This window comes from Papio anubis, chromosome 17 (genome assembly GCF_008728515.1).
Source record: "Papio anubis isolate 15944 chromosome 17, Panubis1.0, whole genome shotgun sequence".
Classification (NCBI taxonomy): Eukaryota; Metazoa; Chordata; class Mammalia; order Primates; family Cercopithecidae; genus Papio; species Papio anubis.
The window spans coordinates 18,048,929-18,064,494 of NC_044992.1; the positions used below are offsets into that span (position 1 = coordinate 18,048,929).

Below are 15,566 nucleotides of genomic sequence, written 5' to 3' on the forward strand. Positions count from 1 at the left end.
ACCCGCCTGGGCCTCTCAAAGTGTGGGACTACAGGTGTGAGCTACCATGCCCAGCGGTTTTCTTTTCTTTTCTTTTTTTTTTTTAAGAGGGAGTCTGGCTCTGCTGCCCAGGCTGGAGTGCAGTGGCCGGATCTCAGCTCACTGCAAGCTCCGCCTCCCGGGTTTATGCTATTCTCCTGCCTCAGCCTCCCGAGTAGCTGGGACTACAAGCGCCCGCCACCTCGCCCGGCTAGTTTTTTGTGTTTTTTAGTAGAGACGGTGTTTCACTGTGTTAGCCAGGATGGTCTCAATCTCCTGACCTCGTGATCCGCCCGTCTCGGCCTCCCAAAGTGCTGGGATTACAGGCTTGAGCCACTGCGCCCGGCCAGGCCAGTTTTCTTAATTACATTTTTGAATTGTTCCTCGCTAGTGTATAAAAACACAACTGGACAAGGCGCGGTGGCTCACGCCTGTCATCCCAGCACTTTGGGAGGCCGACACAGGTGGATCACGAGGTCAGGAGATCAAGACCATCCTGGCCAACATGGTGAAAGCCCCGTTTCTACTAAAAATACAAAAATTGGCCGGGTGTGGTGGCGCACGCCTGTAATCCCAGCTACTGGGGAGGCTGAGGCAGGAGAATTGCTTGAACCCGGGAGGCAGAGGCTGCAGTGAGCCAAGATTGTGCCACTGCACTCCACCCTGGGCGACGGAGGAAGTCTCTGTCTAAAAAAAAAAAGAAAAAATCATTGACTAGCAGTGGTAAAAGTGAACCTCTGTGTCTTGTTCCTGATCTTAGGGGGAAGCTTTTAGTCTTTCGCCATTAAGTGTGATGATAACTGTGGGTTTTTCACAAATACCTTTTATCATGTTGAGACATATCCCCTCGTTTCACAGTTTTCTCTGTGTTTTAATCATGAAATGTTAGAATTTCTTAGATGCTTTTTCTGTGTCAGCTGGAATGACTGTGTTTTTCCCTTTGTTCTACTAATGCAGTATAAGACTTTAATCGATTATCTTATATTAAACCATCCCCTGCATTCCTGGGGTAAATCCCTCCCATCCCCTCCTGCAGCACCTGATTAAAACCTTCTTCCTTGGCAATAATCGTTGTCTCAGTGATTGGCTTTCTGTGAGGTGAGCAGCAGACCCTAGATGGAACCCCTGGTGTTTTAGTAACACCAGGACGGCCAGTAGCCTCCAGACACTGGAGGAGTCAAGGAAGGATCCTCCTTCGAGACTTCAACAATTTGATTCCTGACTTTGAGCCTCCAGAACTGCGGGAGAGTAATTTCTGTTTTGACAGAGTTTCACTTCATCACCCAGGCTGGCGTGCAGTGGCACAATCTGGGCTCACTGCAACCTCTGCCTCCTGGGTTCAAGTGATTCTCGTGCCTCAGTCTCCTGAGTAGCTGGGACTACAGGCATGCGCAAAGACGCGTGGCTAATTTTTGTATTTTTAGTAGAGATGGGGCTTTACCATGCTGGTAAATCCAGGATGGTCTGGATCTCTTGACCTCATGACCTGCCCGCCTCGGCCTCTCAAAGTGCTGGGATTACAGGTGTCAGCCACTGCCTGTGGCCTTGGGAGATGTTTTTTTTTTTTTTTTTTTTTTTTTTTGAGATGGAGTCTCCCTCTGTCACCCAGGCTGGAATGCAGTGGCACGATCACAGCTCACTGCAAGCTCCGCCTCCCGGGTTCACACCATTCTGCCTCAGCCTCCCGAGTAGCTGGGACTACAAGTGCCCGCCACCACGCCCGGCTAATTTTTTGTATTTTTAGTAGAGACAGGGTTTCACCTTGTTAGCCAGGGTGGTCTCGATCTCCTGACCTCACGATCCGCCCGCCTCGGCCTCCGAAAGTGCTGGGATTACAGGCATGAGCCACCGCGCCCAGCAAGAACTACACTTTAAAGACGTATGTATTAATGGATAAAGAAAGATCTACTATGCCAACACTAATCAAAAGAAAGCAGGAGTCTCTATATGAATTTCAGACAGTACAAACTTCAGAGCAAGGAAAGTCATCAGGAATAGGCCAGGCACAGTGGCTCACACCGTAATCCCAGCACTCTGGGAGGCCAAGGCGGGCAGATCACCTGAGGCCGGGAGTTCGAGACCAGCCTGGCCAACACGACGAAACCCTGTCTTTACTAAAATACAAAAATTAGCGGGGCGTGGTGGCGCTCGCCTGTAATCCCAGCTACTCTGCAGGCTGAGGCATGGGAATCACTTGAGTGTGGGAGGCAGAGGTTGCATTGAGCCGAGATCATTGCACTCCAGCCTGGTTGACAGAGACCCTGTCTCAAAAAGAAAAGAAAAGGAAAAAGAAAAGTCATCAGGGATTAGTACAGGGCATTACACAATTATTAAGGAGTCAATGCTCAAAGAAGACATAACAATCCTTAACATGTATGATCCTAACAACAGGACATCAAAATTATGTGAGGCAGAAAGCGATAGCACTGCAAGGAGAAACTATTATAGCTGGCGACTTCAGTGTCCCTCTATCAGAAATGGACAGATCCAGCAGGCAGAAAATCCGTAACTCAGTAGCACCCTCTATAACTGGATATAATGGAAACCTATAGACTATTTCATACAATGACAGCAGAAAAAAAAAAGAAAAGAAAAACACTTTGGTTTTTCCCGTATCTTAAGCTGGAGAGCAGTGGCACGATCACAGCTCACTGCAGCCTTGAACTCCTGGGCTCAGGAGATACTCCCACCTCAGCACCCTGACTAGTTGGGACTACAGGTGTGCACCTGGCCAATTTTCTTTCTTTTTTTAAAATTTTTTTCATCATGGATGGACCTCAAAATGTCATAATTTTTTTTAAATTTACTTTTCTGTAGAGATGGGAATCTTGCTATGTTGCCCAGGCTAGTCTTGAACTCCTGGCCTCAAGCAATCCTCCTACCTGGGCCTCCCAAAGTTCTAGGATTACAGGTGTGAGCCTGAGTCACCATGCCCAAACACAAATTTTTTTTTATTGTTTGAGACGGAGTTTCGCTCTCGTCGCCCAGGCTAGAGTGTAATGGCACGATCTCAGCTCACTGCAACCTCCGCCTCCCAGGTTCAAGCGATTCTCCTGCCTCAGCTTCCCGAGTAGCTGGGATTACAGGCATGCGCCACCATGCCTGGCTAATTTTGTATTTTTAGTAGAGATGGGGTTTCTCCATGTTGGCGAGGCTGGTCTCCAACTCCTGACCTCAGGTGATCCACCCGCCTTGGCTTCCCAAAGTGCTGGGATTACAGGTGTGAGCCACCCAGCCCAGCCCAAATAAAATGTTCTCTCTCTCTCTCTCTCTGTGTGTGTGTGTGTGTGTGTGTGTGTGTGTGTGTGTGTGTGTGTTTCTTTCTTTCTTTCTTTTTTTTTTTGAGACACAGTCTTGCTCTGTAGCCCAGGCTGGAGTGCAGTGGCGTGATCTGGGCTCACTGCAATCTCTGTCTCCTGAGTTCAAGCGATTCTCCTGCCTCAGTCTCCAAGTAGCTGGGACCACAGGCGGGTGCCAACATGCCCGGCTAATTTTTTGTATTTTTAGTAGAGACGGGGTTTCACCGTGTTGGCCAGGAAAGTCTCGATCTCCTGACCTCGTGATTCGCCCGCCTTGGCCTCCCAAAGTGATGGGATTACAGGCGTGACACATAACATGCGGCTAGTTTTTTGTATTTTTTAGTAGAGACGGGGTTTCATCGTGTTCGCCAGGATGGTCTTGATCTCCTGACCTCGTGATCCACCCGTCTCGGCCTCCCAAAGTGCTGGGATTACAGGCTTGAGCCACCGCGCCCGGCCAATAAAATGTTTTTTAAAGTATCTGTAGGCTGGGCATGGTGGCTCATGCCTGTAATCCCAGCACTGTGGGAAGCCGAGACAGGTGGATCACTTGAGGTCGGGAGTTTGAGACCAGCCTGCCCAATGTGGTGAAACCCATCTCTTCCAAAAATACAAAAATCAGCTGGGAGTGGTGGGCATGCACCTATAGTCCCAGCTACTCGGGAGGGTAAGGCAGGAGAATCGCTTGAACCCGCGAGGCGGTGGTTGCAGTGAGCCAAGACGGCACCACTGCACTCCAGCCTGGGGGACCAAGTGAGACTCCGTCTGAAAAAAAAAAAAAGCTGATTTTTAATTTTACTAAAGAAACATAAAAGAAGTACGTATAGCACCCAAGAGTGATTAGGAGAACACTAAATTGCTTTCCTTTGTAACTCTCTTTAAAGAGAGCCAACTACACTGTTGGCTGTATCGCATTGCTCAAAACACAGGAACAGCAGATGTTTCGAATTAGGGAAACTCAGACTCCTACTACTATCAAATGCTACCGATTCCAAAAGTGGTAAGTTAAAAAAAAAAAAAACAAAAAACGGGAGCACGTCGGGCACGGTGGCTCATGCCTGTAATCCCAGCACTCTCGGAGGCCGAGGCGGGAGGATCACGATGTCAGGAGTTGGAGACCAGTTTGGCCAATATGTGAAATCCCGTCTCTACTAAAAATACAAAAAATTAGCCGGGTGTGGTGGTGCGCGCCTGTAATCCCAGCTACTCAGGAGGCTGAGGTAGGAAACTCGCCTTGAAACCGGGAGGCAGAAGTTGCAGTGAGCCGAGATCGCACCACTGCACTTGAAGCCTGAACGCCACAGCGAGACTCAGTCCAGGGTTGGTGGCAGAGAAGAAAAAGTTCAACTTAAAAAAAAAAAAAAAAAAGCGAGGGCAGAGGAGGTAGCGGGCGGGAAGAAACGAAAACATAGGTAGAACATACCACAGCATCACCTCTGTCAAGATTAAGATTGAAAAATCACCGAGATGGGCTGGGCGCGGTGGCTCAAGCCTGTAATCCCAGCACTTTGGGAGGCCGAGACGGGCGGATCACGAGGTCAGGAGATCGAGACCATCCTGGTTAATATGGTGAAACCCCGTCTCTACTAAAAAGTACAAAAAAACTAGCCGGGCGAGGTGGCGGGCGCCTGTAGTCCCAGCTACTTGGGAGGCTGAGGCAGGAGAATGGCGTGAACCCGGGAGGCGGAGCTTGTAGTGAGCTGAGATCCGGCCACTGCACTCCAGCCTGGGCGACAGAGCGAAACTCCGTCTCAAAAAAAAAAAAAAAGAAAAGAAAAATCACCGAGACGAAACACCAGGTTTACCAACGCCAAAAAAAAAAAAAAGGCACAGAACTTGCCCATAGATGAAATGAACTCATTAATGAGGTGAAAGAAACCGACAGCTACTAAATCATTATCTGTCGTCAGACCATTAAGAAAGGAAACCGCTCAGACGGCGTCCTCTCCCTTTTGCTCTCCAAAGTGGAGAGAAGAACGATCATCAACCGCAGACAGCAGTCGCACCGAAGCCACGCCAAAAAACCGCTTCGCAGTCAGAACAGAACACTACGCCTCTTCCTCCCGGTTTTCCGCTGCTCTACATATTGAGAGAAACTTCCGTAATAATAAACTATAGAAATGATCCCTGGAACTCCAGTCTTAAGCTTTTACGCCCAGCCTCTGCTGGGTCCACATCCGCCACACACTTTGAACTGATGGCGAGATACTTTCGCTATTTCCGATTCCATTAGGAAATAAATAGGAAAATCGTTTGGCAGTAACATCTTTTCCAATATCATGACTTAACGACATCATATTAACGTTTCAGGTGGAAACGTAATTTTAAAAAACTTTTAAAAGTTAAATTAACGTTTTAGGTGGAAACGTAATTTTTAAAACTTGTTTTAAAAATGTATTTAAATTAAACTAATTGATTTAATTTAAGGAATGCTTAATTAGCATAATACTGAATGACAGCCAATCACAACCTGAACTTTTAAAGTGGGACATGTTTGTTCCTGGTGTGCTGCGCCCGCCTGTAATCCGGTAATCCCAGCGTTCTGGGCTCCCACGCCCAGGCCCAGGCGGGAGGATCCTTTGTTCTATGAATTGGAGACCAGCCCAGGCAACATAGCGGAATCCGGTCCCTACCAAGGGGAAAACAAAAATAATAATAAAAGTAAAAATCAGGCTGGGCGCGGTGGCTCACGCCTGTCATCCCAGCACTTTGGAAGGCCAAGGCGGCGGATTACCTGAGGTCGGGAGTTCCACCAGCCCAACGTGGAGAAACACCGTCTCTGCTAAAAATACAAAATTAGCTGGGCATTGGTGGTGCATGTTTGTAATCTCAGCTACTTAGGATGCTGAGGCAGGAGAATCGCTTGAAGCCAGGAGGCAGAGGTTGCCGTGAGCCGAGACTGCGCCATTGCACTCCAGTCTGGGCAATAAGAGCAAAACTCCACCTCAAAAAATAAATAAATAAATGAAATGAAATGAAATAAATTAAAAATGAGCTGGGTGTGGTGGCACCGCCTATAGACCCAGCTACTCTGGAAGCTGAAGCGGGATGATCGCTTGCGCCAGGGAAGCTGGTTGAGTTGGAAGCTGCAGTGAGCTTTGATTGCTCCACTGCACCCCAGCCTGGGAGACAGAGTGAGATCTTGACTCTTAAAAACAATTTTTTTTGGCCGGGCGCGGTGGCTCAAGCCTGTAATCCCAGCACTTTGGGAGGCCGAGATGGGTGGATCACGAGGTCAGGAGATCGAGACCATCCTGGCTAACCCGGTGAAACCCCATCTCTACTAAAAAATACAGAAAACTAGCCGGGCGAGGTGGCGGGCGCCTGTAGTCCCAGCTACTCGGGAGGCTGAGGCGGGAGAATGGCGTGAACCCGGGAGGCGGAGCTTGCAGTGAGCCGAGATCCGTCCACTGCACTCCAGCCTGGGCGACAGAGCGAGACTCCGTCTCAAAAAAAACAAAAAAAACAAACAAAAAAAAAATTTTTTTTAGGGGGGATGGTATAAAATAGACGTAAAACGTACCATCCTAACCATTTCTCACACATACAATTCAGGGGCATTAAGTACATTCATGTAGCCATTGGCATGTAACCATCACCATTATTTATCTCCAGAACTTTCTCGACATCCCAAACTGAAACTCTACCCAAAAAACAAACTTCCCTTTCCTCCCTCTGCCCAGACCCTTGTAAGCACTCTTCTACTTTCCGTCTCTATGAATTTGATTCTTGTAGGTACCTCTGTAAGTGGAAATATGCAATATTGTCTTTTTGTGTCTGGCTTATTTCACTTATATTTGTTTTCAAGGTTCATTCATGTTGTAACATGTTGCAAAATGTCACTCCTTTTTCAGGCTGGAGTGCAATGATGCATGACGTGACGGCTCACTGCAGCCTTGATCTCCAGGGCTCAGGTGATCCTCCCACGTCAGCCTCCTGAGTAGCTGGGATTACAGGCACATGCCATCACGCTCGGCTACTTTTTGTATTTTCTGTAGGGAGGGGGTTTCACCACATTGCCCACGATGGTCTTGAACTCCTGGGCTCAAGGGATCCACCCGCCTGGGCCTCTCAAAGTGTGGGACTACAGGTGTGAGCTACCACGCCCAGCAGTTTTCTTAATTACATTTTTGAATTGCTCCTTGCTAGTGTATAAAAACAACTGGACCAGGCGCGGTGGCTCACGCCTGTCATCCCAGCACTTTGGGAGGCCGAGGCAGGTGGATCACGAGGTCAGGAGATCGAGACCGTCCTGGCCAACATGGTGAAACTCCGTCTCTACTAAAAATGCAAAAATTGACTGGGCGTGGTGGCGCGTGCCTGTAGTCCCAGCTACTGGGGAGGCTGAGGCAGGAGAATGGCTTGAACCCGGGAGGCAGAGGCTGCAGTGAGCCAAGATCGTGCCATTGCACTCAGGCCTGGGCGACAAGAGCGTAACTCCTCAAAAAAAAACAAACAAGAAACCACACAACTGGTTTTTGTGAGTTGATCTTGTGTCCTGAAACTTTCCTGAATTTGCTTATTAGCTCTAGTAATTTGCGTGTTTGTATTCTTTGGGATTTTCTGTATTTATAGAGATGGTTTTATTTCTTTTTTCTCAACTTGGTGCTTCTTAGTGCTTTTTCTTACCTAAAGGCTCTGGCTACAACTTCCAGTAAAATGTCGACTAGGCCGGGCGCGGTGGCTCACACCTGTAATCCCAGCATTTTGGGAGGCCGAGGCAGGCAGATCACAAGGTCAGGAGATCAAGACCATCTTGGCCAACATGGTGAAACCCCGTCTCTACTAAAAACACAAAAATTAGCCAGGCGTGGCAGTGTGCACCTGTAGTTCCAGCTACTGGGGAGGCTGAGGCAGGAGAATGGCTTGAACCCGGGAGGCAGAGGCTGCAGTGAGCCAAGATCGTGCCACCGCATTCCAGCCTGGGTGACAGAGCAAGACTGCCTCTCAAAAACAAAACATTGAGTAGCAGTGGTAAAGATGAACCTCTGTGTCTTGTTCCTGGACTTAGGGGAAAAGCTTTTAGTCTTTCACCATTAAGTATGATGATAACTGTGGGTTTTTCACAAATACCTTTTATTATGTTGAGGCAAATCCCCTCGTTTCATAGTTTTCTCTATATTTTAATCATGAAATGTTAAAATTTCTTAGATGCTTTTTCTGTGTCAGCTGGAATGACTGTTTTTCCCTTTGTTCTACTAATGCGGTGTATGACTTTAATTGATTTTCTTATGTTGAACCACCCCCTGCATTCCTGGGGTAAATCCCTCCCATCCCCTCAGCTGCAGCACCTGATTAAAGCCTTGGTCCTTGGCCATAATCGTTTGTCTCAGTGATTGGCTTTCTGTGAGGTGAGCAGCAGGCCCTAGATGGAACCCCTGGTGTTTTGATAACACCGGGATGGCCAGTAGCCTCCAGACACTGGAGGAGTCCAGGAAGGATCCCCCTTCGAGGCTTCAACACTTTGATTCCTGACTTGGAGCCTTCAGAACTGCAAGAGAGTAATTTCTGTTTTGGTAGAGTTTCACTTCATCACCCAGGCTGGAGTGCAGTGGCACGATCTGGGCTCACTGCAACCTCTGCTTCCTGGGTTCAAGTGATTCTTGTGCCGCAGCCTCCTAAGTAGCTGGGATTACAGGCTGTGCCACCATGCATGGCTGATTTTTGTATTTTTAGTAGAGATGGGGTTTCTCCATGTTGGGCAGGCTGGTCTTGAACTCCTGACCTCAAGTGATCTGCCTGCCTTGGCCTCCCAAAGTTCGGGGATTATAGGTGCAAGCCATCATGCCCGGCCTACATTTCTGGTTTTCTTTTTTCTTTTTTTTTTTGAGATGGAGTTTCACTCTTGTTGCCCAGGCTGGAATGCAGCTCTTGGTGTCTACCCAAATGAGTCGAAAACGTATGTCCACACAAGCCTGCACACATATGTTTATAGCAGCTTTACCCATAATTGCCAAAACTTGGAACTAAGATGTTGCTAAATAGAGCCAGGGGAGGTGGCTTGTGTCTGTAATCCCTGCTACTTGGGCAGCTGAGGCAGGCAGTCACTTGAGATCAGGGGTTTAATAGCTTCCTGGGCAACAGAGGGAGACCCTGTCTCTAAAAAAATAAAATAAAATAAAATAAAAAATATGTGTTCACTTTGGGAGTCTGAGGTAGGTGGATCTCCTGAGGTCAGGAGTTCAGGACCAGCCTGGCCAATATGGCGAAACCCCATCTCTACTAAAAATACAAAAATTAGGCCGGGCGCAGCGGCTCACGCCTGTCATCCCAGCACTTTGGGAGGCCGAAGCGGGCGGATCACGAGGTCAGGAGATCGAGACCATCCTGGCTAACACGGTGAAACGCCATCTTTACTAAAAAAAAGAAAAAAGAAAAAAACATTAGCCGGGCGTGGTGGCAGGCGCCTGTAGTCCCAGCTACTCGGGAGACTGAGGCAGGAGAATGGCGTGAACCCAGGAGGTGGAGCTTGCAGTGAGCCAAGATGGCGCCACTGCACTCCAGCCTGGGTGACAGGAGACTCCATTTCAGAAAACAACAACAACAACAACAAAAATTAGCCGGGCATGGTGGCGCGCGCCTGTAATCGCAGCCACTCAGGAGGCTGAGGTAGGAGAATCACTTAAACCTGAGAGGCAGAGGTTGCAGTGAGCTGAGATTGCGCCACTGCACTCCAGCCTGGGAGACAGAGTGAGACTCCATCTAAAAAAAAAAAAAAAAAATGTCCTACATAGATGAATGGATAAATAAACTGTGGTACATCCAGAGAATTAGATATTATTCAGTGCTAAAAACAAATGAGCTATCAAGCCATGAAAAAACATTCAAGAACCTTAAATGGATATTACTAAGCAAGAGAAGCCAATGTGAAAAGGCCATATACTGTATGATTCCATACACATGACATTCTGGAAAAGCAAAACTATGGAGACGGTAGTCAGTGGTTTGGCAGGGTTAGAGGAGGGATGAACAGGCGGACATGGGGACTTTCAGAACCTGAGAAACTACTCTGTATGACGTGACAATGGTGGATACAGCATTACACATTTGTCCAAACCCACAGAATGTACAACACCAGGAATGAGCTGTAATGTGAACTATGGACCTTAGTTAATAACTCCATGTGCACATTGGCGCATCAGTTGTAACAGAAGTATCAGGCTATAATGCAAAATGTTACTACTAATAGGGAAATGAGTGTAGGGGTGTGGGAGAGAGGATTTATGGGGATTCTGTTCCTTGTGCTCAATTCTTCTGTAAACCTATAACCGCTCCTCCCAGAAAAGTCTACTAATTAGTTTTTTTTTTTTTTTTTTTTTTTTTAAAGACAGAGTCTTGCTCTGTGTCCCAGCTGCAGTGCGGTGGTGCAATCTTGTCTCACTGAATCAAGAGATTCTCCTGCCTCAGCCTCCCAAGTAGCTAGGATTACAGACATACACCACCATGCCTGGCTAATTTTTGTATTTTTAGTAGAGGTGGGGTTTCACTGTGTTGGCCAGGCTGGTCTTGAACTCCTGACTTGAGGTGATCTGTCCACCTTGGCCTCCCAAAGTGCTAGGATTACAGGCATGAGCCACTGTGCCTGAACTTTACTAATTTTTAAAAATATACTGGCATAATGACAAGTCACTGGCTGTACACACACAAACAGAATAGCATGGATTATGACCCCAGTCTTAAAAGATCTTGCTGGGCTCAGTGGCTCACGTATGTAATCCCAGCACTTTGGGAGGCTGAGGCGGGCGGATCATGAGGTCAGGAGATTGAGACCATCCTGGCTAACACAGCAAAACCCTCTCTACTAAAAATACAAAAATTAGCCGGGTGTGGTGGCGGGGGCTTGTAGTCCCAGCTACTCGGGAGGCTGAGGCAGGAGAATGGCGTGAACCCAGGAGGCGGAGCTTGCAGTGAGCCGAGATCACGCCTCTGCACTCCAGCCTGGGCGACAGAGCGAGACTCCGTCTCAAAAAAAAAAATCTTTTCTGTCAGCTGGACGTGGTGGTCCACGCCTATAATCCCAGGATTTTGGGAAGCCAAGTTAGGCGGATATCTTGTGTTCAGTAGTTCAAGATCAACTTCAGCAACAGGATGAAACTGCATCTCTACAAAAAATACAAAGCAATTAGCCAAGGATGGTGGCACGCATCTGTAGTCCCAGCTACTTGGGAGGCTGAGGTGGGAAAATGGCTTGAGCCCAGGAGGTGGAGGTTGCACTGAGTCGAGATCATACCACTGCCTCCCAGCCTGGGTAACAGAGCCAGACCCAGTCTCAAAAAACTGAAAAACTTACCTGTGCATCCGTTCGTTCTTCCTATATAGATGGATAGATAGATTGAGGCTGTGTGGAGAGAATTCTATGATGATATTCATGAAATATAAAACCGCACAGATAGGGGGAGATTTATTTCTTTTTTTCTGTATACTTTTTTTTTGAGATGGAGTTTCACTTTGTCACCCAGGCTGGAGTGCAGTGGCGCGATCTCGGCTCACTGCAAGCTCCGCCTCCCGGGTTCACGCCATTCTCCTGCCTCAGCCTCCCGAGTAGCTGGGACTCCCTGGATTTTTTTAAGTGCATTTTATCGTATTCTTTTTCCTCTTCCCCCTCCTCTTCCACTCCCCCTCCTCCTTTTCCTTCTATTTCATTTTCTAATCATGTCATTCCCTTGCTCGCTGCTCTCAGTACCAGGCACTAGGGAAATAAAACTTCCTTAAATTGTATGACTTATTAAATGGTCGCAGCCCCTGTGGGAGGTCCACAGTTCCCCAACCAAATGGGAAAAACAGGTTCACAACCAGGTACCTTATACTCCACATTCTTTAATGCTTACAGCAACGCATTTGAAGGTGGTGGTGGATTGTTTTAACCTAGGAATGGAGCCCGGGTTCGAATCTGTGTCTGGGGCGCTGGAAGTGCGGTTCCCAGGGCTGCCCAGCCTCTTAGTCACATCCCAAGGCAGCCCTAACGGGCAGAGCCCCATCCTATGGCCCCCCTCTGCCTCTTGCGGCGGCTCCTGAACTACAGTCGCCTTCCGGTCCCAGAAGGGAATGAGGGGTCCCCGTGGGATGTGCTAAGGACGGCCTGAGGCAGGGCCACTCCACACCCGCCAGCGCCCAGGCCAATAATACAGACACAGAACGCAAGAGAGAGACTGACCCACCCACGCACCGGTACCCATAGAGCAGAGACCGAGACAGAAATGACGGGATCTGCTGCAGACCGCCAGGAGCTGACAGACCCGCGGCTCCAAGAGACTGTGGTGGGACTGGCTGAGGGCCACTCGTTTTCACCACACCTCCCTCAACCATAACCACTAATAAAATCCTAAAATTGTTCCCATAAACATGGGGGGGTGTTTGGTTTTGTTTGCTTGAGATAGGGTCTCGCCTCTGTCCCTCCAGGCTGGACTGCAGTGGTGCAATCTCGGTTCACTGCAACCCGCCTCTGGGCTCAAGCAATCCTCTGCCCTCGGCCTTCCCGAGTAGCTGAGACCACAGGCTTGTGCCACCACCCCAGCCAATTGATGCATTTTGTAGAGACATCGGGTCTTCTGGTATGTTGCCGCAGGCTGGTCTTAAACTCTTTGACTCAAGCCATCCTCCTGCCTCACCCCAGAGTTCCTGGGATTACAGGCGTGAGCCTACACCTGGTCAATACTTGTACTTTTAAAGGGGGACCTTTATCTATTGCTACTCTTAAGTGGAATTTTATGTGTCACTTTCATAGCCAATAACAATGAAAGTGAAATAATGAAAGCAAAACAATGTTATTAAATGTTGTTGGATGCTTCCCACAGAGGCTGTGCAGGATGAGTGCTTTCTATTCAAAAACGAGTTTTGTTAAAGGGTGAGTGACAGTTTTGCAAACATGTTTCATATTCAACCCAGTAGACACAATTTTTCATAAGTAACATTCTTCCTTTTCATATTTCTATTCTATGTTATTCCATCTACTCGTTTTACGTTTTAAAGTACTCAATGTGGGTAGAGGCAAGAAGTATAAAAACAGGTGAGGATCGAGGCTGAGTGGTGGTAATGGGGGCTCATACCTTCCACTTTTGTGCATGTTCAGATTTAATTCGGTAACAAAGAGTTGTTTTTGTTTTGCTTTGAATGTTGCCAGCCGCTTGTTGAGTGTACATCTGCCACTGCAAGCTCGCTTCCTGTTCACGCCATTTTGCTCAGCTTCAGTAGCTGGGACTGCGATCACCGCTAATTTTGTGTTTTGATGGTTCACGACAGCACACCTGCATCTGCCGCCAGCCTCAGGCGTTGATTACAGGCGCGGAGCCACCGTGCCTGCCTTAAAAAGAAGTTTAAAAAAACTAGTTTGGGCCGGGCGGCTCAAGCCTGTAATCCCAGCACTTTGGGAGGCTGATGGGCGATCAAGAGGTCAGGAGATCAAGACCATCCTGGCTAACACGTGAAACCCCGCCTCTACCAAAAAAAATACAAAATATTAGCCGGCGGTGGCGGGCGCCTGTAGTCCCAGCTACTCGGGAGGCTGGGAGGGAGGAGAAGGAACTCGAGTTCTGGAGCTTGCAGCTGAGATCTGCCACTGCACTCCAGCCTGGGCGACAGAGTCGGTGACTGGCCTCAAAAAAAAAAAAAAAAAAAAAAAAACTATTTGGGATTCAGTATACTAACTTTATAGCTCACTAATTGGAAAAGCTGAGTGCAAAATACAGAAAGCCCTAACACTGTGCAGATATTTTATCTGGGCATAACCATGAATGAAAGTGAATGAAGAAGGAAATTGCCTTCCCACCATAGTTGATTATTCACTGAGAGGCGGTCACCAAGAACTTCTCCCCGCCCTGTACACTCCACTCACCCCCACATCCGGAGGGTGAAGCCTCATTTCCCTCCCCTTGCATCTGGCCTTGCCCTGTGGCTCTTTCACCCCCTGGAATGCACCCCGACTAGAATGTTCAGTGTGTTCTGGGACTCTGAGTTAAGACCTCAAGAGACCAGCAGCTTCTGATTGCTATCATTTGGGATGCTCCTTCTGAAATGAGCCACCATGTTGGGGAGGAAGCCCAAGAAGCAACACACAGAAAGCACCCATGCAGAGAACTGAGGCCCCAACAGCCCCAGTTGTTTCTAGCTGGCAGCCAGCAGCAACTGCCAGCCACATACTTCCTATCCATCCCTACGGCTTCACACCTCAAAAACACAGGACGGCCGGGCGCGGTGGCTCACGCCTGTAATCCCAGCACTTTGGGAGGCTGAGGCAGGCGGATCACGAGGTCAGGAGATGGAGACCATCCTGGCTAACACGGTGAAACCCCGTCTCTACTAAAAATACAAAAAATTAGCCGGGTGTGGTGGCAGGCACCTGTAGTCCCAGCTGCTTGGGAGGCTGAGGCAGAAAAATGGCATGAGCTCGGGGGAAGGTAGAACTTTCAGTGAGCCGAGATCACACCACTGCACTCCAGCCTGGGCAACAGAGTGAGACTCTGTCTCAAAACAAACAAACAAAAACAGGATGCCCAGTTAAAATTGATTTTTGAAAAAATAGTGAAAAATTATTATCACTGTCATTTTTATTTTGATTTTGATTTTGAAATGGAGTCTGGCTCTGTCACCCTGGCTGGAGTGCAGTGGCACAATCTTGGCGCACTGCTACCTCTACCTCCTGGGTTCAAGCAATTTTCCTGCCTGAGACTCCCAAGTAGCTGAGACTACAGGTGAGCACCACCACTCCTGGATAATTTTTATATTTTTAGTAGAGACGGGGTTTCACCATATTGGCCAGGCTCGTCTCGAACTTCTGACCTCGTAATCTGCCCACCTCGGCCTCCCAAAGTGCTGGGATTACAGGTGTGAGCCACTGCGCCCAGCCTGAAAAATTATTTAGTATAAGTATGCCCCAAATAACATGGGACATTCTCATAACAACAACAACAAAAAAATCATTCATTGTTTTCTAATTTAACTGGGAATCCTGTATTTTTATCTGATATGTTCAGCAACCCTGCGGACTTTCTCTGGCTTCAAGAGAATGCTCAGTCTGGGCAAAGGGCAAAGGAACAATGAGGACGAGTGCCACCCTCTCCAGCCCTTGTTGGGACACTTCCGAGCTGTGCCCGCCCAGGGGCACTGAGCCTCTGCTGCCTGCAGCGGTGACCTGCTCCTTCTTGGCTTTCCCCCCTTGATCTCTCTTTCCCACACGTCTGCTCTGGTGCCTCGTAGGGTCACCTCCCAAAGAAACTCCCAGTATCGAAGTTCTTGTCTCAGGGTCTTTTTTTT

At 48.3% G+C, this 15,566-nt stretch overlaps 1 non-coding gene across 1 annotated transcript; it reads right to left on the bottom strand.

Annotated features, from left to right (window-relative positions):
* Positions 1-5,243: 5,243 nt before the first annotated feature.
* On the bottom strand, positions 5,244-5,460 carry LOC116271188. The gene has a single exon (XR_004179614.1). It is a non-coding gene; the product is annotated as a small nucleolar RNA U3 (small nucleolar RNA).
* Between the last annotated feature and the right edge of the window lie 10,106 nt (positions 5,461-15,566).